This window comes from Arachis hypogaea, chromosome 15 (assembly GCF_003086295.3).
Source record: "Arachis hypogaea cultivar Tifrunner chromosome 15, arahy.Tifrunner.gnm2.J5K5, whole genome shotgun sequence".
NCBI classification, from domain to species: Eukaryota; Viridiplantae; Streptophyta; class Magnoliopsida; order Fabales; family Fabaceae; genus Arachis; species Arachis hypogaea.
In genome coordinates this window covers 67,960,031-67,970,724 of record NC_092050.1, presented here as the reverse complement: position 1 = coordinate 67,970,724, position 10,694 = coordinate 67,960,031, and the positions used below count along the sequence as shown (strand labels likewise).

General features: G+C 34.0%; 1 long non-coding RNA gene across 14 annotated transcripts; it reads right to left on the bottom strand.

Annotated features, from left to right (window-relative positions):
* Positions 1 to 1,844: 1,844 nt before the first annotated feature.
* LOC112747043 (uncharacterized) lies at positions 1,845 to 6,233 on the bottom strand. 14 transcript variants are annotated; one of them, XR_011871997.1, is made up of 9 exons: positions 5,071 to 6,233; positions 4,682 to 4,786; positions 4,108 to 4,583; positions 3,696 to 3,889; positions 3,309 to 3,430; positions 3,039 to 3,210; positions 2,864 to 2,950; positions 2,674 to 2,749; positions 1,845 to 2,574 (listed from the first exon to the last, which is right to left on the bottom strand). It is a non-coding gene; the product is annotated as an uncharacterized lncRNA (long non-coding RNA). The 14 variants fall into 14 exon arrangements; XR_011871994.1 differs by having other exon boundaries at positions 2,700 to 2,749; XR_011871991.1 differs by having other exon boundaries at positions 1,845 to 2,749.
* Between the last annotated feature and the right edge of the window lie 4,461 nt (positions 6,234 to 10,694).

Genomic DNA, 10,694 nt, shown 5'->3' with positions numbered 1-10,694 from the left:
CGCACGCACACTAGGCAATGATTGAATGGACACGCGATGCGCACGATGCAGCTCACGCGCACGCGTGGCTCTGCTCTGATGGTTGTGCGTACGCACACAGGTCTGTGCGTACGCACACATCGCTGTGCTCTTCTCGTTTGTTTTCTTCATGTTTCTCCCTTTGTACATGCTTCCTTCCACTTTTACCTTGCCAAACTTGCCTCTAGGACCTAAAATCACTCAACAAACATGTCATGACATCGAATGGTATAAAAGTGGGATTAAAAACACTGATTTAAGCTCAAAAATGCATGTTTTCACATTTAGGCACAATCTAGAGAGAAAACACAAAAGCATGCTATTTAGGTGAATAAATATGAGTTTATATGATGAAATCCACTCAAATCAAACTAAAATATATCGTCAAATATGGATTCATCAAAGAACATGAGTTTGTATACCTCAGGATTCACTCCATTGGTCTTCACAATATCACAAATCTGCTGGAAATCAGAAATAAATTTATTCGAGTCTTCCTGAGGAAGTCCATGATACTGACAATTTTGTTGCACAAGAGTAACTAGTTGTGGCTTCAGTTCAAAGTTGTTTGCAGCTATAGGAGGCACCACAATACTTTTTCCATAAAGATCTGCATTGGGAGTAGTGTAAGAGCCAAGTACTCTTCTAGGCTGCTCATTCTCATTCATATTTGCCATATTGGCATTCACATCACGATTGTGATCCATAATGGACCCTGCAGCTTCAGAATTCTCACTCATATTTCCACTAGCTTTGTAAAGTTTAGTGTGTTGCAAATGCCACCTCAAAGTCCTTTCGGGTTCAGGATCAAAGTCTAAAAGAGGTTCCTTGTCCCTGTTCCTGCTCATAAACAAACAGAAGACAAGAAAAGATGGGACTCTCTACGTCAGAGTGTAGAGAATTCCCAGTGAGGTAACCTGTGTAAAATAATATAATAAAAATACTAACTAAACTAAACAACAAAATTTGAAAATTGCAATTAAAATTAAGACAAAAATTTTGAAATTATTAAGCCTAATAAATAAGAAAAATTAAAATAAAAACAACTAGAGAACACCAAACTTAATTTCTGAAATTATGAAAAAATAGCAGCTAGAAAATTCAAAAATTAAAGTGCAAAATTAAAGCTAAAACGCCTAATATAAGCAATCAAACAACTAATAGTTGTCAATCACAGTCAATCCCCGGCAACGGTGCCAAAAACTTGGTGTGGAATTTAAAGTCCACAAACTAACCAGCAAGTGGTCGTACCAAGTAGTACCTCAAGTGAATGAGGGTCAATCCCACGAGGATTGATGGATCAAACAACAATGATTGAGTGATTGGCTTAGTCAGACAAACAGAAAATGGTGTTTGAAGGTTCAAAAGCATTAACTGTAAATTTAGAATATCAGAAAGCAAATAGTAAACAAGTTGTGAATAATATATGGAGAAACAGTTAAGGCTTCAGAGTTATCTTTCTTCCAGATTGACTTTTCTTACTAGCTATTTTAATCATGCAAGATTCAATTCATGGTAAACTATATGTGACTAAATCCTAATTTCTTAGACCTTTTTAGTCTCCTCTAACCTTCATCAACTGCCAATTCCTTGGTCACTTAATTCCAAGTAGAGGGTGAAGTTTAATTCTAGTTTATATGCCACAGAAACCCTAATTACCCAAATATAAGAGGATTATATGTCACGTATCCCATTAAGTCCAGATAATTAGAAATTTAGGAGAAATTATTTTCAAGCTGTTGTTCAAGTAAAGAGCTTTTCCAAGTTATACAAGAACTCAATTAGAACAAGGGTCATACTTCCGTTTCACCCAAATTCATAAGATAAAGAACGAAAACAATTCTTGAAATAAAAATCAGTACATGAATTAAAATAGAAAAATAATAGTATCAATCTATACAATAGACAGAGCTCCTAACCTTAACAGTGGAGGTTTAATTGCTCATGATTCAGAGAGAAAACTAGGATTCAGAAAAACTATAAATTGCGGAATGAGGTCTGAGAGAAGAGAGGAGCCCGAAGGACTGATTCTTTTCCCTTTTATATCTAATCCTAATTAATGTAAAATATATTTCCTAAAACAAAATAATATCTTTTCCTAATTATAAAAAATAATAAAAGTTTACGTCAAAATTTAATAATTGATTTGCATAGGCCTTTTGACGAATGGGGACCACTATTGTTGCTGGGTGTGGTGCCAAACTTGAGTTTAGTTTGGCGTGGAGTAGAGAGAAAGCATTCCTTGATTGTGGCACCAAACTTGAGTGGCGTGGAAGTGTACGCATGTGTTCCTTGGAGGCTTTTGAGTTGGCGCCAAACTTGAGGAAGCTCAAGTTTGGCGTGAAGTGGTCCATACGAAATGGAAAAAAAGGGTATACTATTATATATCGTTGGAAAACTCTGGAAGTTAGTTTTTCAATGCTGCTAGAATCACAGGAATTAAACCTTTGTATCTCAAGTTATTTTAGTTTGAGTGCAAGGAGGTCGGAGTTGACAGCATCATTCGCTTTCTTCCTTTTCTGCTACAAAACTCCGTCAAATCCATCCGAATGCTATCTGAAATAAATAGAAATTGCAAACAACTCAAAGTAGCATTCATAGTGGCTAAAGGTAATTAAATCTTAATTAAAATCAACAATTTGAATGCAAATTCACCAAGAAAAGATAGAGAAGATGCTCACGCATCAACCATCATGTACCGGTGCTCAATGTCTCTCATTGGGATGTATATCTGCATCAAGCAGGAGATATGATGCATCAAATATTAATGTCTTTGTTCTATTAATTTTTTTATTTGAAAATATGTGATGACATGGCGTATTTATGAAGAGTCAATAATACTTACAAACTGAAGATCCTTAGTTGGCTGCATGAACTGTTCGACCATGGGAACTAATATCTCATCAAAATTATTTCCATCTAATATGGTATCCTAGATATTTATTTTTATTTTGGCAGAGATTAATATGTATATAATCAAATTATAAATAACATTATAAATAGCAAACTAATGCACTTACAGCAAAAGCTGGAGAAAGCTGCTAGACATTTTTCCATGTCAATAAAGTCTGATTATGGACACATTTTAAGGCAGTCAAGTACAATATCTTTTCACTTATTTGTTGTGTTGGATAGAGCGACTCAAAATCCTTCCTAGTTGCAGTCACATCTCCTATCTTAAGAAGCTCTTCTCTAGAATAAACAAAAAAAAAATATGAAACCAAATTGTGATAAAAAAAAATAATAAATAATCAATCACTATACTGTAGCAACTAAACTATGAGCGTTACCCTGGATCCAGCTCTGCAGAAAATATGAATGCAGCGGCCTGAATTTCTTCAAATTTGAGACCCATCTTTGGGTTTGGCTTGAATTTGCATTTCATGCCTTGGCAAATATTAAAACAATTTGGCTACAAATTTACATAGCTATTAGAAGTTTACTTTAATTTATGTATACATTATTAAAAGGAATTATATAGACATGTCAGTGAAAAAATGATAACACAAATTTCACTTTGCTATTAACATTAGATAAATTTTAAAATTTTCGACATAATGAAAACTAAAGGGAAGTAAGAACTTATTGCATCTTGACAGGAGAGCATGGTATAAAAAAATTATTCAAAAAAATATTCTTACGTCTATGATAATAATTATTTAATAGAAGACTCTTACCCTTGTAACATCAAAACAGTATATTTCTTTTTCTTTGTTTTCTTTGTTCCCTTCAACACTATGATCTTCAGCGTTCCTTGCCTCCCCACCCCAGCTGTTTTGTTAACTTTTGGAATCTTCGGAGGTTTAGCATTTGATGACAAAAACACTAATTTTTTGCCGGCTCCAACTGTGGCTGTTGGCCGAGACTTTTTCTGCAACAAATTAACTAAAGTTTATAGCTGAATAAATAATTTGAATTAAGAAACATATCCAAAGCCAATGAAAATATGTTTGCCATGTGTCTAACATACCAGCTGAAAATCGGTATATTACATTTAATTCGAATAAAAAAATAAATTTGATATATCTTGAAAAAAAGAACATAGCAACCAATCAAAATGGACCCCAAATGTCATGCTGTAATAAATACCGATTGTGGGGAAGTTTGCTTTCGGAGGTTGCTTCCAATATTTCTAGTTGACTTGTTCGAATTCACACTAATCAAGTTGATGTTGAGGTTGTTCTTGTTATTTTCTGCTATCACTTGTTCCCTTTTTCTATTGCTTAGAGTAGTCTTGGTATTAGATTTGCTAGACAACAGATTTGTCACGTCTACAACACCCCGTCATTGTCAACCACGTCGGTAAGAACGTCCATTGCGGGTGTGCCAGCTCCCAATAGCCTAAGCTTGCTTACAAATGGTCTTAAAAACAGAGACGGTTTCACAATGGGCTTAACATGTTGCCCCTCCGGTATGATCAATGGCAGTGAGATTGATCCTGTTTTTTGGACATCATCTTCCTTTTCTTTTTTGGACTGAGCAACAAGAATGTCAATCTTGCGTTCCATTGACAACAAGTTGGCTCGAGTATTCAGGCATTTTATTTTAACGTATTCCTTCACATCCTAGTGTAAAATATTAAATTCGATAACATATGAACTTAAATAATCTCACAGCAGTAAAAGGATTTAATCTTTGTCAAATGTGTTATATTAAAAAATACCTTGATAAAAGAGAAGACTTGTCCCACTCTGCAATCCGGCAAGTTGCCACTCTTGTCTTGACTTCGAGAAGAGCCGGTAAATAAAATTGGTTTGACGAATTCGTCCTACATGACATTCAAAAAAAGTAGTTCGACGATAGCACAAAATATTTTAAAAAATGTGAGTTTTTTAAGTAAGACTTGAAGGCTGAATAATATATATATATATATTATACTTCAAAAATTTTGTTTGGAAAGACTTCGTCAGCCTTGTCTTGTATTCTTTCCTTTTTCTTCAGCAAATAATCATCTCCATTATTACTATAAAATACATAAATTGGGACATTAATTCGTGTAACTGAACTAATAAGGCAAAAGAGAGAGTAAAGCCATTAAAAGGCAAGTATCACCTTTCGAATTTTGGTTGGCCCGAACTAGAATTATTGCAAATGTCCTCCACTTCTATGTTGTGTACCTTGTCAGTTGTTTCCAAGTTTGAAAGTGGTTCATTTTTTTCATGGATCATCTTTGACAATGAAATTTCTTGAAAAAGAAAAATGTACTCTCTCTTAAGGTACTCAACTATTCTTATATATTGGTACCATCATCCACCTATCTCCTCGTAACACGATAAACATATTAAATATAATTTTAATGAATTATTTGTAATAAATAACAATGAAGATCATTAAAAGGAATTTAAATTGCGCTATCCAAAGGCGCATAATAAACAAACACATGATGATTGATATTCAATTATATAAATAATTTATAAGCAAAAAATGGGAAAACAATTTTTGTTGAAAAACTACAAGTACATTAATTGTAGCGTAAATGATTTATTTTCAACAAAAAATAATTAATTGTAACCTATATGATTTAAACTGCTCTATTCAAAATACCCCAAGCTTTAATACATGACGTTTGGTATGAAATTACTTACATATACCAAATTATTTACATAATTTACAAACAAAAAATGAATATGTTTTCTTTCTTCTCGTAAACCCATTAGCTTATTAATTATAGCCCTTATGACCTATCTCTAACAAATAATCATCACGATTACCACATGAAATTAAAACCGCTCTAGTCAACTATCATCATGTGACCAAAACACAATGTGAAATTTACCTAAAGTAGTTTAAAGCAACATGGTTCGATCCTTACATAAATCATCATGTTTACGAACCGACCGTTAAACCGTTCGAAAATAGGCTGAATGGAACCCGAATCACAACCCAAATGATTCTAATATTTCCCCTCCAAAAATGAGAACAGCAGAAAGAGGATCGATCCTGACGAAGCGGTGGACGGTGACCGTGAAAGCGGCGGAACGTCTACGAATGTGAAGACGAAAATCATGATTGAGAGAGAAAAATAAGACGAACACAACGAGAGAGAGAGAGACAAAGAGACGTCCATGAGAAGTTGAGCTCTAGTATGGAGTGATAAAAAGGCGGCGTGCGAATGAGATGAGAGAAGTGAGGATTTTCAATTTTTATTCAATTTATTTTGACTAGTAACAGAGAGTGAGAGGCTGTGGTATGCGGTTGCTGAAGACGATTTCATTCATTAGATTTCTTAATTGAGGTTAATAACTTATGCTTTTTTTGGGTTTAAAATTTAAGCCTGATAAATTTTCTTTCATTTTTTGGATTTTTTTAATGTCTATACAAAATTATTTTTCTATTATCGTATCCTTCTTTATTTGAAAAAAATCCTTACAGTGTCTTTTATTTTATACAAAACATAAAACTTGAGTTTTTATTTTTTTTATTACTTATATTAATTTTTTAAGAAATTAATATACAAAAATATATTTTTATCAAAAATCATATACCGTAATATTTATTACGAAATAACTATATATCTTTTTAATTTCGAATATATATTTTTAAAATAATATAACAAGTCTAATTTTCGAAAGACAATTTTATTTTTTTAAAATTAACAAAATAATATAGTTTACTCTCTTAAAATAAACCGCATGAGACTTAAAGGTGATATTAATTTTTAAAATATAATAAAATTTCAAAAAAACAAGGAATTTACAAAGACTCTTGATGTGCATTGGTGCAGTATCCTAGGAGTATTCCATTAATTGCGAAAGAAATTACGCTGTTTTTATTAAGTTGTAATTAATATTTAAACTTAATACTAAATAATATATTTGATCTATTAATTAAATTCAACTTCACATTCCAATGTTATTTCTTTTACTTACTAATAAAAAAAATTCAAATTCAATTTTTTAATTTTTTAATTTAATGTTGTTTCTTTTATAAAAGCATTTTTGTCTTTATAAAATTACCTATAAGAATATCTGATAAAATAAAATTTAAAATTATGTTTTTTAATTCATTTAAAAAATTTTAATTCTAAAATAATTTTTATTTTTAAATTTCTAATTTTTTGATGCATTTAAACAACATCAATACCAAAAAGATATTTTTATCTTTTTATTAATATGAAAATAAGTATTTCGCTAGTCCCTATAATTTCACTGAATTTTTAATCAGGTTCCTATATTTTTTTCGTTCAATTGAGTTTCTATATCATATCAAATTTTGTAACTAAGTCCCTGCCATCACAAAAACGTTAGAATCAACTGAGTATTCTATTAAACAAAATAGAATATTTAATCAAGTGTTAGGCATATTCGTTTTGTTTGACATAATATTCTGTTAATTCCAATGTTCTTATCACTCCATGGATTTAATTATAAAATCTAATTTCTTATAGGAACCCAATTGAAAAGAAAAAAGTATAGGGACTCAAAAAAATTCGGTAAAACTATAGGGACTAACAGAATAATTGAAGTATTTTTTATTTTAAAATTTAGGTTTTAAAAAGTATATTTTTTAAAAACAGAATAAATATAATTACACATATGAGTACAATAATATGACTATATTTATTTTTATCAAATTAAATTAAATTGTTAATTTAAACTATATCCATTTAATTTTAAAATTAACAATTTTAAATTAAGTGAATAAAATTATATTATCTGAAAAAATTCAAAATATACCAATACGATCAAAATTGTACTGCAGTGAGAGCATGTTCACCGAATCCGGAAACTTTATGTTAGTAGCCAAGTTTGTTGATCTGGGAAGTTCACCGATCTTTAGGGTAGTGTTTGGAAAAGAGACAGAGACTCAAATAAGTTTTAGTATTTTGTTTGGTGTAAAATGAGAGATAGAGACTAAACTAAGAATGAAGTCTCAACTAGTTTCACTCTCCACCACTAATGGTTGAGCTCTGTACCATTACACTCGGCAGCAAGGGCTCCTCCTTCTCCTCCACCATATCCGTCGTCGCCGCCAACCTCACCCATGTCCGCATCGACACATCCGCCCTCGATAGGATCTTCGCGTCATCGTTCTCCGCAACGTCGTCGTTGAAGCACACTATCGCAATCCCTAGCTTCCTCTCCCTCTCAGAAACCAGAGCCTTCCTCCTCGTACTCCTCAACAAGCTCCTACTCTTTCCGCCCCCTATCGTAATCCTCAAGAAATGGCTCAGTCTTCGAGGAACCCCGAGGATTCCTTGCAATGCTATTGGCTCTAATTTATAACACCCTAATTACCCTAAGCCTTACCTCATGCCGTAAAGCAAAGGTTAATCAAAGGTTACGACAATTCTAAGGCTTATGCATATATATATATATATAATATAGAGAGAGAGAGAGAGAGAGAGAGAAAACAGCTCAAAAATAGAGTTTGAAAAATGCGAAACGTTCATACGAAGCTACACTAAACGAGGCACGAGATATAGATATAATATAACAAAACATAAGAGTATAATAGTATAAAGATCTAGCAGCTGCTTGCGGAGTTCAAGCCGGCTAGTTATACACAGACAATACAGAACTGTTGAAAGTAAAACAGCTTATACAATAATTCTCTCAAAGTGAGCCTCTAGGCAAAATGAATACAAAAGTGAGAGATCTTAAACAAAATATTCAAAAGACTTCAAAACAAGATAGAGATCCTCTGCTCTGTCACCACCAAAGCAACTCACCGAGGTGGGTTGTGACCTGCATCTGAAAAACAACAAATCGGAGGTTCTCAGTATGGTAACAGTGCCCAGTGATGTAAGATATAAGACTCCGGGATGCCAGAGGCAATCCTAGAACTTCATATCCATCATAAGATTCATCTTAAAGCATAACTAAAACATTAAAATATAACTTGAAACCATAACATAATAACGAGGTAATCTAACTTAGTGGATTTTCTAAACTAACAATTCTCCGCTGTCCCACAGCCTTCACCAACCTATCCTCCATGCGATCCCATCGCCACCGCCTTCTGAACCTCCTCAATCCCAGTAGAATACACAGTTAATACGATACAAGTAAAACACAAGTATAGGCATATGTGTCAAGTAATTCAAATAAGCAATTAGGCATGTTATCCAATTAGGCATACAATTCAAGTCGGCAAAGCAAGCAAGCAGATAAAAAATGCACATGATGAATGCCTGTCCTATAGGCTGTGATATCACATTGTTGGTTCAACTTCCAACCTGACACATCTCCATGGAGATGTCACCCTTCGGAATCATAATGGGAACCCCCGAGATACGGTGCTCAGAACACCGTCCAGGATTTTGTGCCTGCACACTCTAGTGATCCGAAGGGATACGAGCGGTATACTATTACCACGGACCTCACATCTCAACATAAGCGGGACGAACCACTGCCCTTATGCCGCCACCGCTACCTCGACAAGTAGGGGTGTAAGTTACCGAACCGGACCAAAAAATACCGCAAAACCGAACCGAAAATTATAACAACCGATTGAAAAACGGAAAAAATCGGTTTTTTTGTTTTTTTCGAACTAAACCGATCAGTTCGGTTCGGTTTTCGGTTGGTTTAGTAAAAACCGAACCGAATAGGATGCTGCATAAGTGATTCTTTTTACTGATTTACCCTTATTGATTTAACCTAGGTATAAAAGCCTAGACTCTGAATACCCTCACAGCCTCACTCTCTCTTCCTTTCACTCACACGGCGCAATCACCCACTCACCCTCAGTGGTGCTCACTGCTCACTCCTCACACAGACACGAGACACCCACTCACCCACAGGCCACAACTCACTTCCATCTTCCATTCTTCCTCTTCCACGCGGCCATGTCTGGGAGAATGAGAGCCTGAGAGAGCCAGAGAGCCAGAGAGCGTCGTCCATTCATCTCCGTCGCAGGCTCGCAGGCGTAACAAAGATCAGCATCGTCGTGTAGCCAGCAGCATCATCCAGTTCGCGTCCTCGTGCAGTCCAGAGTCCACGCCGTCGTCCAGTCATAAGCCGTCAAAACAAACCCTAAGTCGTGGCAAGAAACCCTAAGCAGAGCAGCACTCCAGTTGTCGAGCCCTCTCCTGCAAAAAGTACCTGAACAATGTCTTCTTCGGAGGTTAGATCTGATTTTCAAATTTTTATAATTGATTTTGTCTCTAAGGGCTCTTACTGGTTTGTGCTTAATTTGTCCCTGATTATTGTTGCTGTTACTGATTAAAATTATTGTTGTTGCTGTTACTGATTAAAATTATTGTTGTTGCTAGTTTGTGCTTAATTAGAAAGATGAGTTTCATTGAAATTTTTTTCTGCAGAATTTTATTGTTGTTGCTTAATTATTGTTCTTGCTTTTTATCTTGTTTACCAAACCCCGGTCTCTGTTTTATCCAATAAAAAGTTAACAATGTTTCCCATAAAGAAGAAAATCAAGAATCAATAAAAATTATGGAACGTACAACAAGCAAATAGGGGAGAGTTTCATTAATTAGTGTTCTGTTTCAATAACAAAAAGTAGTTAGTCTTATATCTATATATATATAAGGTCTATGGTGTAGTCAATGGATATAATTTTATCCTATCAATTCTAGTCATAAAATATTACTCACTCACTTCTTTTCTACACTTATATCTCAGGTAGCCTAACATCTTGCTGCAGAATTTATCTTAGTTCTTTACTGCATTAATCTAATTAACTCATATAATTTGTTGTGGCTGCATATAATATGCTTT